The sequence below is a fragment of the Stegodyphus dumicola genome, chromosome 4 (assembly GCF_044657685.1).
Source record: "Stegodyphus dumicola isolate Sdum_Otavi_A_Nest chromosome 4, ASM4465768v1".
Lineage (NCBI taxonomy): Eukaryota > Metazoa > Arthropoda > Arachnida > Araneae > Eresidae > Stegodyphus > Stegodyphus dumicola.
This window is the reverse complement of record NC_140771.1, coordinates 98,436,897-98,454,407: the sequence shown is the minus strand read 5'-3', so window position 1 is coordinate 98,454,407 and position 17,511 is coordinate 98,436,897.

Genomic DNA, 17,511 nt, shown 5'->3' with positions numbered 1-17,511 from the left:
ATGTACCAGTAGAAGCCCTCATAGATACAGGAGCAGAAGGAAATTTTATGAGTGAAAATTTCTTCAAAAAGAATTTTTATAGGATACGACTATTTAAAACCAGAAATACGGAAATTATAGCAGCGCAAGGAAAAACATGTCACTGCATCGGGAAATTATCATTAAACTTACAGGTAAAAGAAGAAAATCTCAAAGTATTAATTTTTGTGGTGAAACACCTGCAACACTCTCTTATTTTAGGTATGGACTTTCTAAGGGCCGCGAGGGCCAAATTAAATTTTCAAGATAGTTCCGTGGTGTTGGAGATGGACCAGAGGGTGGTGGAACCTGTGGAGACCCCTGAAGTGGCCCTTAGCCATCTGAATGACCATGAAAGTAAAGCAATACAGCAAGTGGTGAGTAATTTTTCTCATTTGTTTTCAGAAAAACCAGGAAACTGCCAGATAGTAACTCACAAGATTCAATTAAATGCCGAAAAACCTTGTAGGACTAAACCGTATCGTTATGATAAACAAAAAGACCTAATCATCGAAGAACATATTCAGGAGATATTAAAGAATAAAATAATAACGCCCATAAATAGTGAGTACGCGAGTCCAGTCGTACTATGTAGGAAAAAGAACGAGTTTCCTCCTTCGGATAAAAGGGCTTGGAGGTTTGCTATCGATTACAGAAAACTAAATAGTATTACTAGATTTCCAGTTTACCCTTTGCCGGTTATAGACGAGATCATTAGACAGATCAAATCGACAAGATATATGTCTACTTTGGACTTAACGTCTGGCTACTATCAAATAGCTATGAGACCCGAAGATATACATAAAACCGCGTTTATAACAAAATCGGGCACTTATGCATTTTTACGCATGCCCTTTGGGTTGTGTGGGGCCCCATCAACATTCCAGAGAGTTATGGACATTGTTCTAAAGCCTGTCCTAGGAAAATCAACTTTAATTTATCTAGATGATATAATTATAACGAGTAGTACGTTGGAACAACACATTAATGACCTCGAACAAGTTTTTAAATTATTAAAAGAGGCCGGTCTTACAATTAACGCCTCAAAATGCAAGTTCGCAACTAAAGAACTTAAATATCTCGGTTATAAAATTTCGCAAAAGGGTATAGAAACGCAAGATTCAAAAATAAAAGCTATTAATAATTTCCCACCGCCCAACACCGCCAAGAAACTTTCTTCTTTCCTTGGATTATGTTCTTACTATCGATCTTTCATAAAAGATTTCGCTAATATTGTTGAACCACTCTTAGTAATCAAAAGAAAAAAGAGTAAGTTTACGTGGACAGCGGAAGCTAACACAGCTTTTGAAAGATTAAAAGAAGCGCTTATTAATGCCCCTGTTTTAAAATTCCCTGAGGGGGACGAAAACCTGGAAATTGCAGCAGATGCGTCAGACTATGCGGTGGGTGCGGTTCTTATGCAAAATAACCATCCGCTGGCATTTTTTAGTAAAACATTGAATCAGACACAAAGGAATTATACAGCTACAGAAAGAGAAACATTAGCCGTATTAATGGCTGTACACAAATTTCGAGTTTATTTCGGCAAATCGCCAGTAACAGTCTTTTCGGATCATGCGGCTGTTGGTAGACTTTACTCGGGAAAAAACCTAACGCCCAGGTTAATAAGATGGGCTTTAAAACTCCAAAAATATAATATCACAATAAAATATAAACCGGGTAAGGAAAACAATGTAGCTGACGCACTTTCTCGTATAAAACTGGACGATGAAGGAAATGAACTTAAATGCGCTGTGTTGACTTCAAAAATTTTAGATTCTAAAGATACGGTTATTACTGAACTGAAAGCTGATCCTGAATTTGGAAATATCTATGCTTATTTGAAAGACCCCGAAAGCTTTGAGCATACAGATATCGATGCGATAAGAAATAGAGCAAAAAACTCTGAAATAATAGATAATTTATTATTCTATACGAAAACAACAAACGAAAATCTTGAGTATAAGCCAGTCATCCCAGCCTCGCTTCGATTAAGCATTTTGAAGGAGTTGCACGAAGAAAAAACAGCGGGCCACCTAGGGGTCAGAAAGACTATAAAAAGGGTACGCGAGGCGGTATATTTCCCGCAATTATACAAAATAGTAACGGCGTATGTCAGGTCCTGCAATCAATGTCAGTTAATAAATGATATTAATTACAGCCCGGCCGGGTAATTAAATAGCATTCGCGCTACATTTCCGAATGAAATTTTAGGCATAGATCTCCTTGGTCCCTTCCCCCAGAGCGAGTTAAATAAAAATCGTTTTCTTTTAGTCTAGTAGATCATTTTTCAAAATGGATAGAAATTGTTCCACTTAAACGCGCGTCAGCGAAAACAGTCGCAGATGCATTCTTACACAGATACATTTTAAAATACGGTGCACCGATAAAAGTCATTAGCGATAACGGAAAACAATTCATTAGTCAAATATTTGAAAACATATGCAATGGACTTGGCATACGCCATATCAAAATGGTTCCGTATAGACCACAGGCTAACATAGCAGAAAGAGTTAATAAATACAAAGTAAAAATAATTCGCAGTTACGTGAGCACACATCACAAGCGCTGGGATGGCTACATAAATGAATTAGCTTATGCTTTAAGAACGGCACATCATGATACTACGGGAAAAACTCCAGCAGAATTATTTTTAGGCAGAAAGTTAATTACGCCTTTAGATAAATTATTCTTTGTGCAACAAAGAGAGCAGGAGTTTAAACAAAAAGATGTGCAAAAGTTGATTGATCAGGCGCTTAAAACCTCGGATACGGCAAGAAATAGGCAGAAACTATATTACGATAGAAAACGCCGTGAAGCAGATTTTAAAGTTGGGGATAAAGTATTGAAGCGGAAATTCTCTTTATCAAGTGCCCCAGACAATTTTGTGGCAAAGCTAGCTCCAAAGTTTGAAGGCTCCTATGTAATTCAGGAAATCAAAGGAGTAGTCTTATATCTTAAGAACGAGAGAGGGGAAATCTGTAAAGCAAGTCCCGACCAGGTGAAAAAATACTATAATCCAAATGATTTTGAAATCCTTAAAAGTTTCTTGCAGGACTCAAGTCTAAACGAAGTAGAAGAATCAGAGACTACAACAACTATTCCACCACCCAAGAAACAGAGAACTGAAGAGAGACCTAGCACTTCTACAACCCGGACGTCGGTATCAAAAAGAAAAAATAATTTTCAAACTCCAGCGTTTAAGAAAAACAAAAATACAGATGCACCGGGTAAAGAAACCGTGGTAAAGAGAAAAACACCATCTACAAAGGATAGCAGGAGAAATTACACATCAAGGAGAACGCGCACACGGCCACAGAGTCAGGTGCCAGCAAGGCCGCCGTTCCGGAAACTAAAACGCCAGCAGGAGGCACAAAAATACGAGGAACAGAAGAAATTCAAGAAAGACTCCAGACCGGAGGACGTCAAGACCAGCCGTCCCAGGCAGAAACGGAAAGGCCAACAACCAGACGATTACTCCGTCAAGAGGCCAGGATGTAGAGGACGCAAAAGAAAAAGCAACGTGGACGACACTCGGAGATCAATAAGGAGAAGATTGACATCCATGAAACCTCTAACTTGGGATCAATTTTGCCAAAAACGGATGACGGAGTTTCAAGCATCGAAAACTCAAAGATAAGTTAAAACCTTCTATAATTTTTTTTCTCTTTTGTTCCGAAATGTTATGCATAAGTACGAAGTTCTATGTTTTGACGAAAGTCAATATGTCTCGGTTGAGACTTAGTTTTGTTTTACTTTATTTAGCTAAGGCAAAAGTATTATTTTCTTTAAGTGTAAAAGCTAAAAACAAGCATTTTCTGTTGGTCGAAAGACTAATTCTGTTATGTTAAAGACAAAATTTGGCCGAAGATAAAAATAACTTCGTATTCTTGTATTAATAAGAATTTTACTTTCAGTGCCGCCAGCTTGGCGAAGAATGAGTAAAGTAAAAATTTATTTTCTCTTATTCATTTTATGGTAAATTGTAAAAAGCATATGTATTAAAAATTTGTAAATGTATGTAAATACTTGAAGGTTATGTAAAAGTAGAATTAAGTCTAGAAGCATAAATTGTAGATGCTAAAAGTGAATGCTTAAAAGCAATGAAGTCAAAATTTAAGTAGTAAATTGTAGATAAAGTCATGCTTTAGAGCGAAAGCCTGCATGTTTAAAGATGAATGAGGGGGAAGTTAGAATGAATGTGTTTTCTAGGGTTCTCCACCTACATTTGAATTTTTAAGACTATTAAAGTAGCTCATTGAGTTGTAGAATGTCGAGTAAGGTGTGTCTATTTGGTCGTTGAATTCTAACAAATCATGGTGGTTAGGGGAAGTGTTGTAAGACTAAAACACGAATATTCCCGTTTGACACCACACACGGTGGAGAGCCAGGGTAAAGTTAAATTAATGCTTGAAAAATTGAATGAATGTGAAGTAAGCAATAACTAAGAAAAACGAATCGTTTAAAAACAAAAATTTATTGTGTCAAGAAAGTGTAAATTATAATGTATGTAGAAAGATACTGATACTTATTCCTTCCAGATGCTGGAAGGAAAGACCAAGATTGATTGATGAAGTCCAGGAAAAGTTGCTGTAAGAAGAAAGCTTTGTAACGATCAACAGAATTTTAGTATACAAATGGTTACATAGATATTTTTTTTTTTTGTGTAAACGAGGTTCTCGCCAGTTAGTTCAGAATTAGATAAACTTACAACAGGTCGTTTGTAGGACCTGCTTCCAAGTTTTCCAAATTCTGGCAGCGGCAAATGTAGGGTTTATATTTATTTTAACTAACATTTATTTTAAGTTTAAACTATCTTTCCTGTCAAGCCTTACTTTCCCCTGGAACTGCCAATGCCAGAATATGTAAATTTGAGCAGAACGCGCAAGGATTCAAATTATCAGCGGAAGTATTATGATTTAAATAGAGAGGAAACAAGTTCGGTGTGTGATATTCTTACTTAGCGAGCGCGGAGGTAGTTAGCGAGAATTAAAGGACCCCGCGTTGCGGCCTATGTGCTTGGCGGGAAGTAGTGGTAATCGTTCCAGTGAGCTTCAAGTCTGCTGAATTAGCAGCGGTATTGTAAAACGCGGTGAGTTAGTTATTTTAGAGAGCCTCGTAGTTAGAATCTTGTCTTTAGTTTCTTTTCAGGTTATTATTTTTATTTGACTGCCGAGTTGGCACCGTCTGTAAGCGTCAAGAGAACGCAATTGTAATTTATTACGTTGAATAAAAAGGGACTTAAACCCTTCACAAGGCTCTATCTTTTATACAAGTTTTCACAGTCACCTCTTGGTTGCGTACAAGTTGGAGGCGCGCAACGTTATAATATAAACTATTGTTTCACTTTATATGATTATATGAAAAATATTTTTTAAATATAAAAGTATAAATACGATTACATCTTTCACTAAATCCAATATTAATACTGAGCACGAGTTTTAAACTTTCAAGAGCCCCTGCGTAATATTTAGGCAGCTAGAAATGAGAGGAGGCATCAGAAACTTCATAATGGATCGCACAAGTAGCGTTCCACCACACTAACAATCTCTAGGATTACCATCAAAATGGGGCCATCTCTTCAAATTCTGAGTTTGAATGGAAGATGTGATGAGCAATTGTTGGGATTGAGATTAATTTCTTCGTACGTGCTATTCCTTTAGAAATTGGAGGGGACTTTGGTTTTGAATTTTTGATTTTTGAACAGTGAAAATTAATTTAATTATTCATTAGAGATAAATTTATTTCAAATTTAATTTAAGCATTCACTAACTTGAAAACTATGAGCACTGCTAATTCGCGTACATTGATGCATCTTTTCATTATTTTCAGGGTGATCTCTTTCAGTTATAAGGTATTTTCTCCCTCCTTCCAGCATGCCTTCGTGGTGTAACGGTAGCACACTTGGCGCGTGTTTGAGAGGTCCAGGTTCGAGTCCTGGCGAGAGCATTGCATATTTTTCACGTATCCTGCTTCAAAAAATCTTAATGACTTTACACAGTGATGGAAAATCTTCTTTGCTTGAGGAGTCAAAATTGAAATAAAAGTACCGAGCTTTATTTTACTGGAATAACACCTTTCAAGTAAACAGAAAGCATATGAAATGGGGAGAAATATCTGATTCGACAAAGACTTTGAATAAAATTATATCGATTTTTAGGGAGATTTATGTATGTTCTTTTTCGGAAAATCTCATAATATAGCCTGCCAGTGTCAACTAGTGTGTCATTATTTTGCTATTACTAATTTTCTTGATATCTTAATTTACTTTAAAATATTGCAAGGAAAATACGTACGTTATAATTTTTGGTGCATAGTAAACAAAGCATTATAATTTTATCGCAGAAATCTGACAAGTATTCTAGATCTTAGGTAGAAGGGTAATGAATATAGATATACATTCTTTCCCAAAAATGACAAAGTAATTTTTAAAAACAAATAATATCATGAAAATAAATACAGATGTTTTACACAGAATTACACTTCTTGACATTAACACTAAAAGTGGCAAAACATAATGCAGCTAAGGGTCTTTTATACATTCATTATTGTACTAAGATGAACTCTTTACAATTTCACGGACGTTAGGTAAACATAATATGCTATGATCAGTAATAAGAGCAGCATGAGTATGAATAATTGCTGCTATTATAATGCTACTTATAGTCAAAGAAACGATGGAAGGTATTTTGAGATCGTGCAATAATATAAGCAGCAATAATTCGTTGCCAAAAATTATCTCTTGTTGTAGACATTAATGCTTTTGTCGTGCCAATGTGTGGGACAGGGGCATTACACACGCCTACATCCACTGTGATACTTCCTGCAGATTTAAGAGAGAAAAAATATTGTCAAGCCACTCATCTATAACATGCGTCGTTCAAAGCACTTACTAAGTCACAGAAATCTGTCCTGTATCGTTAAAATGGTAGTCTGCCGTGCAAAAATTCACAACAATCAAAAGTACGTTTCACCCTACTTGCAGATACGTATTCCCATGCCATACATGCCATTTTCTCTGTTAGGGTAACTGATGTGGCTCAACTGTTTATGCAGGCTATGCAAACAAAGTGTCTCTTCTGTCCTGAATTAGTGAGCCGAGGTAGTGGTGAGTATATATGTCGCTTCATCTGTCTTTTCTGGATGCATCAGTTCAACCGCTGCATGATAGTAGTCCAATTTCGACTAACGTGAACAGCAGATTTGTGACATGCTAATTCCCAATTCAGTATTCTAACTCTATCAAAGACAAGCAGATATTACTATACGTTCCACCTTCTTTTTCAATACACAGTATACACTCCTAGTCAATTATAGAGGAAGAAAACATGATTATGTACCGAAACCTGTTCTCTTGTTAATAGTCGCTCTTCCGCATCCGTTGGCTCTGTATTTGCGGTTCCACTATCAGCGATTTAGAGCAGTAAAACTGGTGAAGTTGTTCTGTAACATTCTTAAGCTTTAAAAGTTTAAAATATAATTGAACTGCAAGTTTAAACTGTAAATAACTGCAAATTTTAAAAGGTAATTGAACTGGAAACACTCCATAGCAGTAGCATGTGAAAAGTAGCATATTCTAGCATACAAATTACTTCTAGACATCTAAATGCTCATTTCAGACCGATGTAACTAAATCTGATAATGAAAATAGTAACTGCTGAGTTTTATGTAGATTTCTCAAAATGTAGGAGGTCCCTCAAACTCTGAGATCGCATTCCCCCCCTTAACTGTCATAAATATGAATCAGACAGAGAGTATTTAACCTATCATCGTTTTCATACCCATATTTTCAAACATTTTGCCTCTAAATTTTTTCTAGCATTCCCCCTGCTCTTATCAATAGCATGTGTATTATCAGTCGCTCTAGTTCTTTCTTTATTGAATATACAGAGTAATAACCTAAACTTTAATATTAATAACGCAGTAAATTCTAGAAGCCTAACACTGTTAGGACTGCGTTATTGCTACAAAAAGGAATAATTCTTATTTCTTCATCCCTTAAAATTGCATATTATGCTGTATATCTCATGAACAGCATTTTTTCATTTCCTGCTCATAAACTGCGGATTAAGCGAAAAATATTAGAATCCCTCTTTTTCATAGGTATGAGAAAAAATATACACTGCTATATGATATTTATTTTTTATTTTTGTTTAGTAATACATTATCTCAGTATCAATATTACAGTGCACAGAGTATCATTATTTTATTTAATATTAAAAATACCTTCTGTGCAAAGTTTATATAATACATTTAGGGATAATTATGTCTGTTAGACAAAGGGTTTGGAACGCATTATCAGTGGATATATTGGCAATATTGTGTATTTGTTTATTTATTCTCTCATTTACGAGAATAAAATTTACTTTACAAGGTATTCTCCCGACTTCTTAGCATGTCTTCGTGGTGTAGTGGTCAGTACATTCGATGCGTATTCGAGAGGTCCGTGGTTCGAGTTCCGTTGAGGGCATTGCTCATTTTTCACGTCTGTCAGCATCAGAAATCCTAATGTCTCTACAGTAGCGTCCGAACTAAAAAGAGTTGTGGATGATGATTATCCACCACCAGGCTTTGGCGATTGAGTTCTGTAATCCCCCGTCGTCCTTTGAAAAGGGGAGCATATAAGGTATTTCTCTCGCTTTCTTAGCATGCCTTCGTGGTGTAATGGTCAGCAGACTCGAAGCGTATTCGAGGGGTTAGAGTCCTGGCGAGGTCATTACTCATTTTTCACGTCTCCCGCTTCGAAATAACCTAATGTCTCTACAACTTTGAGGATAATTTCGTTTGTGGATAAACTATTATGGTAAAACATTGCTATGTGTTTCTCCAAAATTTTATATCCAGTCTTTTTCTTCACTAATTTTTTCATTTATATAAAAGCATTTTTAATACATAAATAATAATAGTTTAATTTTATAAAATAGAAGTTTTCTATTCAATAAACTTTGATTAAATAATTATTAAGGTATGAGTATGCTTCGATCTTACTTGCAATCGTGACCCACAATCTATATAAAATTTTCGCTTCACGTTATGCGAATTATCAAAAGTTTCCAATGTTTAAAAATTTCCTATATGACAGATATATTTGTAGAAACTTCACGTCATGAGTTAATATAATTTTCAGAGAGTTCTGATCATGTAGATTTAACAAAACTGATAGTTTTGAGAAAAAACAAAGTGGAATGAAAATTATATTTTGCTTTCAAAGGTTTTTCTAATTCACATAATATTTAACTATTAAGCAGAATAATTCATAACATAGATGACCCCCATCTGTCATCATATATCTCACTTTGTTCTCATTAGTAGCATACTATTGCAGATTTTCTATTCTTAAGATACAGGTATATTATTAACAGGTATATTATAATAAATAAAATAATACAATACAGGAATAATAAAATACAGGAATTGCATGTTTTCTTTATTCAGACACTTATTGCAACTTATTAAACTATCAGAATTTTTTTCCATAAGTAATAGAAGTAGAAACTAGGTCAGTACCCTTGTAGCACCACAGATGATTGAGGCATTGCTGAACATAGACAACTGTAAAGCTTCCACACCAGTTTTCAGAAAGAGGGCCCTGGGAAGCAATCGAAGGTTCTTCTGCGCCTCTTCTTCTACCATTAATCTCTGGAAAGGATTTTCAACTCGTCTCGCATTTTGAGTGCCTCCTTGTCGCATGGACACTATTAGCTTGCAAACATCCATACCTTCTCCAGGATTCAAGCTCAGGCCCATTGGGACTGCAGTCTGCGTCGCTAACCATTATACCGACTGGGTGACCGTAATTATTAAAAATATTAATTATTATAGAATTCTTCACTTTTATTCTATTAAACTATGTGTCGAGGAACCTACTGAAGTGGTAAATTAATAATCGCTTGGCTTCAAGAACAGAAATTGAAATTGAAGAACGGTTATTTACATTTTATTCATTTAAAATAAGATTAACAGTCGACCCTTTTCTTAGGGCGTACAGCAAACCCTCCCCTTGGGCTTAAACTCAAAATGGAAGAAATAAGAACTAACTAGTGACTTTAGCCAAAGCTAACACAATTCTAAAGTACTTCGCTCGTAATATTAAATTAACCAGCGAACTATCAAAAGACACGTAATACAGCTGAGTGTAAAAACAGCTTAGAGAAACCTAGCCCAAGGGCGAACGCGCGCTACTCAGAAATCATAACTATCTCTGTCGAAGCCACTCCATCCCCCGGGGGTTGACTCAGGAGAATTCCTGGGTACTGGCTAGGATCTGTACTTCGGCAGTCTAAACCAAGGGGGTATATATTTTGTCTTCACAGGACTAGAGCCCGAGTTTATTCTCAGGTTGGTTCAGCCTTGGCAGGGACCGTACTGGTACTCTCGTGCCTGTTCCTCTGTCTGTGATGGAGCTAGATCGGAGATCGCCGATCCTGTCGACGTGGGTTTGGCCTCCATAGTGGCAGCTGCCCCGGAGACTGACAGCGTGGACAAGGCACCAAGCGAAATCTTCGTTGCTAAAGGAGTGGTACCCTGCGGCAAAGATGTCTTCGTTACTTTTATCTTGTCTGAGCGTTACAAACTTGTCCAAGTCTTTGTATAAAGCCGGGATGCAACTGTGGGGTCTGCGCCGCCATTGGGGGGGGGGTCGCTGAGGCTTGGATAAATAACCCCGTTTGGTTTACCCTTAGGTCGGTGATCCTTGTCCTTAGTATTCTGCCGAAGCCAGTGTTTACATATATACAATAATTCTTGGTTACATAAAGTACCTATGTATCATAATTTACATTGAATACATAAAATCATATAGCTTGAATACTTCTATATGTTACTGCTTGAATACTTAATTAATTTTCTATTTTATTACAGCAGCAATTCTGGCACTGGTGGCACTCGTTAGCAACCCATAGCGCTAATATTTTGTTGGCCTTCCTTTGGAGGCACTCTGAGCATTCATTGCAACAAAAAATTACTCAACTGCATTACGGCAATCATTTCTACTGATTGCCTTTGTGCTTGCCAAATACTTTTCTGCTCTACTAAACCGCCATATCTTTACCCAATAGAGCCTGTTTAGGGTCTGTGGAGAAGTTTTTTCTGACCGTGTAAGGATGTCGCCAATCTCTTCAATAGCTGGACAAAATTCTTCAAGAGCTTCCGCAAAAGTCATCTACCAAATCAGCAAGTCAATGCCAAGGCGGATAACAGTTTCTTTATAGTCAGAAGTGGGTCAAAAAATCTTACCGATATATTCTCTATAAGGTGCATTTCCGGAATAAAATATTCAATTCTTCAGAGGCTATGACAATGTTTTTCCATATATGCATATTACATCTACTGAATTCTAACTTTTTCCTGATGCCTTTTTTCACTTAAAGAGTAATTACAGAATGTAGTAATTTGCTTTCCACATCACCTTTCTGATGAACAAAATAGCTAGTGCATTTGATCACCGTTATGGTACAGACCTACATGCATCTCTGTTTCAGAAGATCTGCTGAAGAGACCAATCCCAATAAGCGCCGTGTTTTATAAAGAATCGAATATTACTTAAATTAAAATGATCAGCCTACGTGCCTGTGTCCTGTCCCTTGTTTCCAGTCGCCAGTGATCTGTCTCGAATGACATTTTTGATGTGTTAATATGGATGTTATCTCATCGAGCGAACGAAAAGAACTATGTCTTCCTGCTCAATGATCTCTGTCAGATTGCTTTTCATTTATCTCATTTTCGAAAACATTAACTTGTAGACTTAAACATTAATCCCAAGCTGAGTGAATTCACGCTACATATAATTTTTTCTCTTCGCCTTTGTTTTCGTTTGTTCCTCGTCACATTTTTCTCGTCGCCTTTTTGAATCATATCAACCAAGATGCTGATGTCACTGTTAACACTGGAAATAATAATTAAATAATAAATTATAACGAAAGTAGGCAATTCATGTCTTAGCATGTCATGATCGCATAATATCTAAAATTTAACATCAAAACAGAAATTAGATCGTAATAATAAGGCTTATGCATCATTTCGATTGTATTATTAGAATCTTAAAATTCAAAGTTTTAAATATATAAAAAAGGATCTCTTAACTTTTAAAATTTAGAATTCCATTTTAAATTGCTTTAGAAATCGTTGCCATCCACAGCTACAAAAAAAAATAATTAAAATATATATTTTATTTTTTGCAATGTTTTCAAATACTGAGCAAGTATTTTTGTGTGGAATGGTTCATACAAGCTTTCTGAATTAACATGCCAGAAGAATAACAAAAAAAAAAAAAAAAAAAAAAGTTAATCAAATTTCGGTTTTTTTTTTTTTTTTTTTTTTTTTTTTTTTTTTTACTATTCTAAGCAATAGCAATTTCTGCAGATGAAGAAGATATCCGGAGCAATCTGGATATCGTCATAATCCGGATACTTTCATCATTGCATCCCAAATGCAAATCGTGTTAGAAAACGCACATAATTGAGCATGAACAAACAAAAAAAAATAACTTTTAAAAAGCATTTTTTAAACTCAAAATATTACAGAAATTATATAAAATAATGAATAAATTTAATTAATAAGTGCAAAATTTGCGAAAAGCTGTCACAAATTATTTTCTTACTCTTTCACATCAGTTGATTTTTTATTAAGTACTAAGGTTAAAAGCGTTACTAGTAGAGATAATCTGCGTAATGAATCTAAGAATTTCATTATGCAGCGTTCCTGTTATTGCGACCTCATTGTGATTTCGAAAATCATTTATTTCTCTTGTGTGGTTTGATATAAATTTTAAAGTTAATCAAAGCAGGATTATGTCACTCAAGGCATGTTTTTTTTGGAATAAAAAAAGCAAGTAGACAAAAGGAAAAATTGTCTTGCTCATTAGAGTGAAATTTTATTAAGGACATACGGAAGCAATCTAAAATTTGTCTGTTTTGTACGTCAGTGAACTATCAAAAGGCACGTAATACGGCTGAGCATAACAACAGCTTAGAGAAATCTAGCCCAAATGCAAACGCGCGCTACTCAGAAATCCTAACTCTCTCTACCAAAGTCAGTGTCAGCGTCAATCGAGTGCAAATGATAGGCCTTCTCTTATATAGCTTTTACAAAAAACGCTTCCCCCACCCCTCCAAGAATCACTAAGAACATCGTCCAAGGTGTACCACAAAAGGAGAAAGAATCCCGGGGAATTTCCCGGAGGAAGAGGAAGCTTAGTCCCAGATTTGATTTAGAATATCTCAGGGGACGAACTCGATAATCTCTCTTCCTTCTTCCCTTACAAGAAGAACTTTAGAGGTCTTTTGATTCGTTAGTATTTTAAGTACCCCATGCCGCAAGGACATTGGGCATTTCAGAAAATCCGTGCCTTCTCCGGAATTCCAACCTACGCTGAAAATTAGGCAGGTGGCCTCCTTTATCACCGTGCAAATAGGACGACATTTCTGCAGTAGTAACAACCATCTGTTTCCCATTTCTAAGACAGAGCATAGATGATATAGTTAAAGGCCTTAATATTGTTTTATACCTTATTTCTGCCAAAGGAGATAAAAGTCAGCTTTAAAAAAGATTATGCGAACTAGCTTCAATCAATTTTATTCAAAGTTTCACTTTAAAACTGATTCTAAGCCTTGTGCACAGCATTCTAACTAGAATTTAGCCTTCTTTTCATTTCATTTGTGGTAGCTAATTTCATTAATCAGGTGTTCTTCGCCGCAAGATAAAATTGTGTGTAGTGGCTCAAAGGATAAGTTATATATGTATGCATAAATATTTACGTGCATACTGTAGGAAAATTATGAAGATACCGTATTCAAACCTTTATTTTTAAAATTGTTCGATAACTCTTTCTGGTTACAATAAGGACATTAAGTTTACTTACTATCATAGCTTTATGGAGATCAGTGTCATTTCATTTCTGAAGCTAACTATGTTTCTTCAAAGATTCTGCATTTTTATCTTAATTTATGGTAATAACTTTCATTAAAGTTTTTATTCAAGTGAAATTAGTGTTTACTCAGTTTATCCATATACATTAGTCTGTAATAATACTGGCAACCTATTCCATCTTATGCACTTTTTAAGATAAATTACCAATACTTCCCCGTAACAGAAAACACAGTAGTGAGTTCCATGATATGGTATGGTGCATAAGCAAGGTATTGCGTTTTGGAAAAAGCTTTCAAATTGCACAGAAATTTTCTAGTATTATTTGGAATTCTAGGTATTGCACTAATCTCAAAATTTCATTGCATTCTTAATATTTAAAGTTTTTCTGAACAGTATCAACATTACAAAATGTTGTGTTCAGCGTGCTTGTAAATTTTAAATTTATGTCGGAAAAACTTCTCATTATGCTTTTCACAATACAAGATAAGCTCAAGCAAAGGCAGAATTGGCTGGGACACCAGTATTTCATCATTAATCGTACAGGTACAGATCAGCCTCACTAACTGGGCACTTCTGCCCCAGGTTTGAAAAAGAACACCCCTTGAGTAAACCGAAGGTCTGACACAACTTTTATCCTACCATCAACCTATTGAGATGACTATCTGTTTTCCGTGTATTTTGAGTGCCCCCTTGCCGTCAAGACACTATAAGCTTGCAAACATGTATGTTCGGAATTCGAAATCGGACTCATCGGCATCAACGGCGTTAACCACTCTACCGGCTAGGCGGCGAGCACAACTATAGAAAGATGCACAATAGTTTTTCTGATTTTATAAAATCTAATTGCTAAAATCATATAAGCATTATTCGGCAAAGTCTGAAAAAAAAAAAGCTAGAAGTAAAGATGTCTCCTTTAGGGAGAATTTAATTTCTGGTAAACACAGCACTGTTCATGAACTCTGTGTTCTGTTTCTACTTCCTCTTAGGGAGAAAACTAATGCAGAAACAGACAGGTGAAACCATAACTAACTAAATATCAACAGAGAATTAAACTCTTAAGAGTTAGCTAATTTCCACACTTTTAGTGATCGTACTAGTGAAAATATAGGCATTGCGTTGTGTAAATGCATCCGGGACGCGTAATGGCAGACCGCACATTGAGTTGAACAGTGTTAAACGAATGTCGCATACTGCGCATGCCCAGAAAACAATTTGGCGTAATTACTGCGTTGGCGCGATTTGAAAAGAAGATAAATACGGTATATGGTAGATTGTACCGCCATCTGATTGTAAACAAATCTGGCGTTTAAATCTTCGTAGAGTATAATGTAAATGTAAATTAATTACTGTGTTAAAATACTATTTTTTGCTGTACTGCTCAAACAACTAGAAAGCTGAAATTATTGCGAAGTAATGTGAAGCAGTGTTTGCATTCAAAATGTAAAATATAATACCTATGAAATTCTGCACATTCCTTTGGAACTGTACAAATTTTCGTTCAGAAAAAGACTGAAATTTAGGGTATATTAGTTGAAAATTTATTCATTATACTTTTAAGCAATAAAAACAATTCAGGATTTACCATACGTTCCATTCGTACATACATAAAGAAACACTGAGGAATATAACAAGTGTTTGCAAATAACACTGAAGAAATTTTACAATTCCTTAATGCTAGTTATTAAATTCTTTGAAATGAGAAAATAAAAGCGCGAATATACGCTAACAAACTAAGCGAGATACTCCAGTTTACAATTACTGAATTATAACATGTAAATAAATTACATTTAAATAACGAATTATTACGAACATATGTTAACAAATATTAAATGCACTGTTATTGACAAATTACAATGAAATATATATTAGAAAAATAAGCAAGCGCAATCGGTATGGACGTTAAAATAACTAATAAGCAAAGTTCCACAACATTACAATTGTAAACATCATTCGAACACACTCGACAGCCATGGTGACCACGAATAAGCTAGCGTAGAGTTGCTTTTAGTCACCAATATTTCTCCCCGCGCCAAAGGTATACCATCAAGCATGCGCAGTAAGCGAAATTTGCTTAACACTGTTCAACACAAAGTGCGGTCTGCCATTACGCATCCGGGACCATGCCGTGAGAGGATCGGATAAACAAGAAGTAAATACAAAATACAATAAGAAAGCACATAAATAGATATAAAGAAAACATAAGAAATAGGATTCCAGATTAAAATACAAGTTTATTCAAATTGCTCAACAATTAAAAATTAAATTTCACATCCTAGGTAATCGATACTAAATTTTCTTATTTTTGTTACACATGTGAATTCTTCAATTTCTATAATTTTACACATTTAAATCAAGGATTTGCAATCTACTTTATGATCCATTTAATTTAACTTGAACTACTGCTGTAATTTCTAGGATGTTAAAAAAACACATTATCTGAAATTCAACATCTATACTAAGGATGATTTCACAAAATAAATTACACTAGCGGGCAAGCCCGCCAGCTGAGCGGGCTGAAGCCCGCTTTTCATTGTTCAATGTTCATGAGTTTCCATTGTAATTTCGCCGTTATTCGAAAGTTGAACTGAACTACCAGTGTTCAGCAATTTTGAGCAGTCTGCGTCCGCTTTGTTCACCTATGTATGGAGAAGATACTGCATAAACGATACACATGCGTAAAAGCAAGAAAACACCCATGGAGCCAGTCCGTTCGCCGGGATCGAAAGTTGGACCGAACTACCAGTGTTCATCGGTTTTGTGCTGGCTGCGCCCGCTTTATTCACATATGCATCCAGAAGACACTTCATACATGATACACATGCGGAAAATCACGAAAACACCCATGCAGCCAGCCCGCTCTCTCGGATTCGAAACATGGACTGAACTACCAGTGTTCAGCGGATTTGAGAGGGCTGCGCCCGCTTTATTTACGTATCCGTCTATTAGATACTGCATACACAATACACATGCCTAAAATCACAAAACACCCATGCAGCCAGCCCTTTCGCGGGTATTCGAAAGTTAGACCGAACTACCAGAGTTCAGCGCTTTTGCTCGGGCTGCGCCCGCTTTATTCACGTAGGCTTCCAGAAGATTCTGCATACAGGATACACATGTGTAAAATCACGAAAACACCTATTATTCGCGTATACGTCCAGAAAATACTGCATACATGATAAATCACAAAAACACCCATGCAGCCAGCCCGATCGCCTTTATTCGAAAGCTGGACCGAACTACCAGTGTTTAGCAGTTTGCGCGGGCTGCGCCCGCTTTATTTACGTATGCATCCACAATATACTGCATACACGTTACACATACGGAAGATTACGAAAGCACCTATGGAGCCAGCCCGTTCGCCGAAATTCGAAAATTGGACTGAACTACCAGTGTTCAGCGATTTTACAGCTCAGGCTTTTTGCCAAGTGTAATCGCAAAAATTTTCGGGTATTATATTCAAACAGTAGATTCGTTATTAAAATTCCTTTTGATAAACTTTAACATAATCACACACAAAGGTGCATCAATATGTATATTAATGTAATTAATCAATCATAATTATTTATAATAACAAAACTTTCCATATACCATATCCGAGCAACAGAAATTCAATTTAAAACCTTGAAC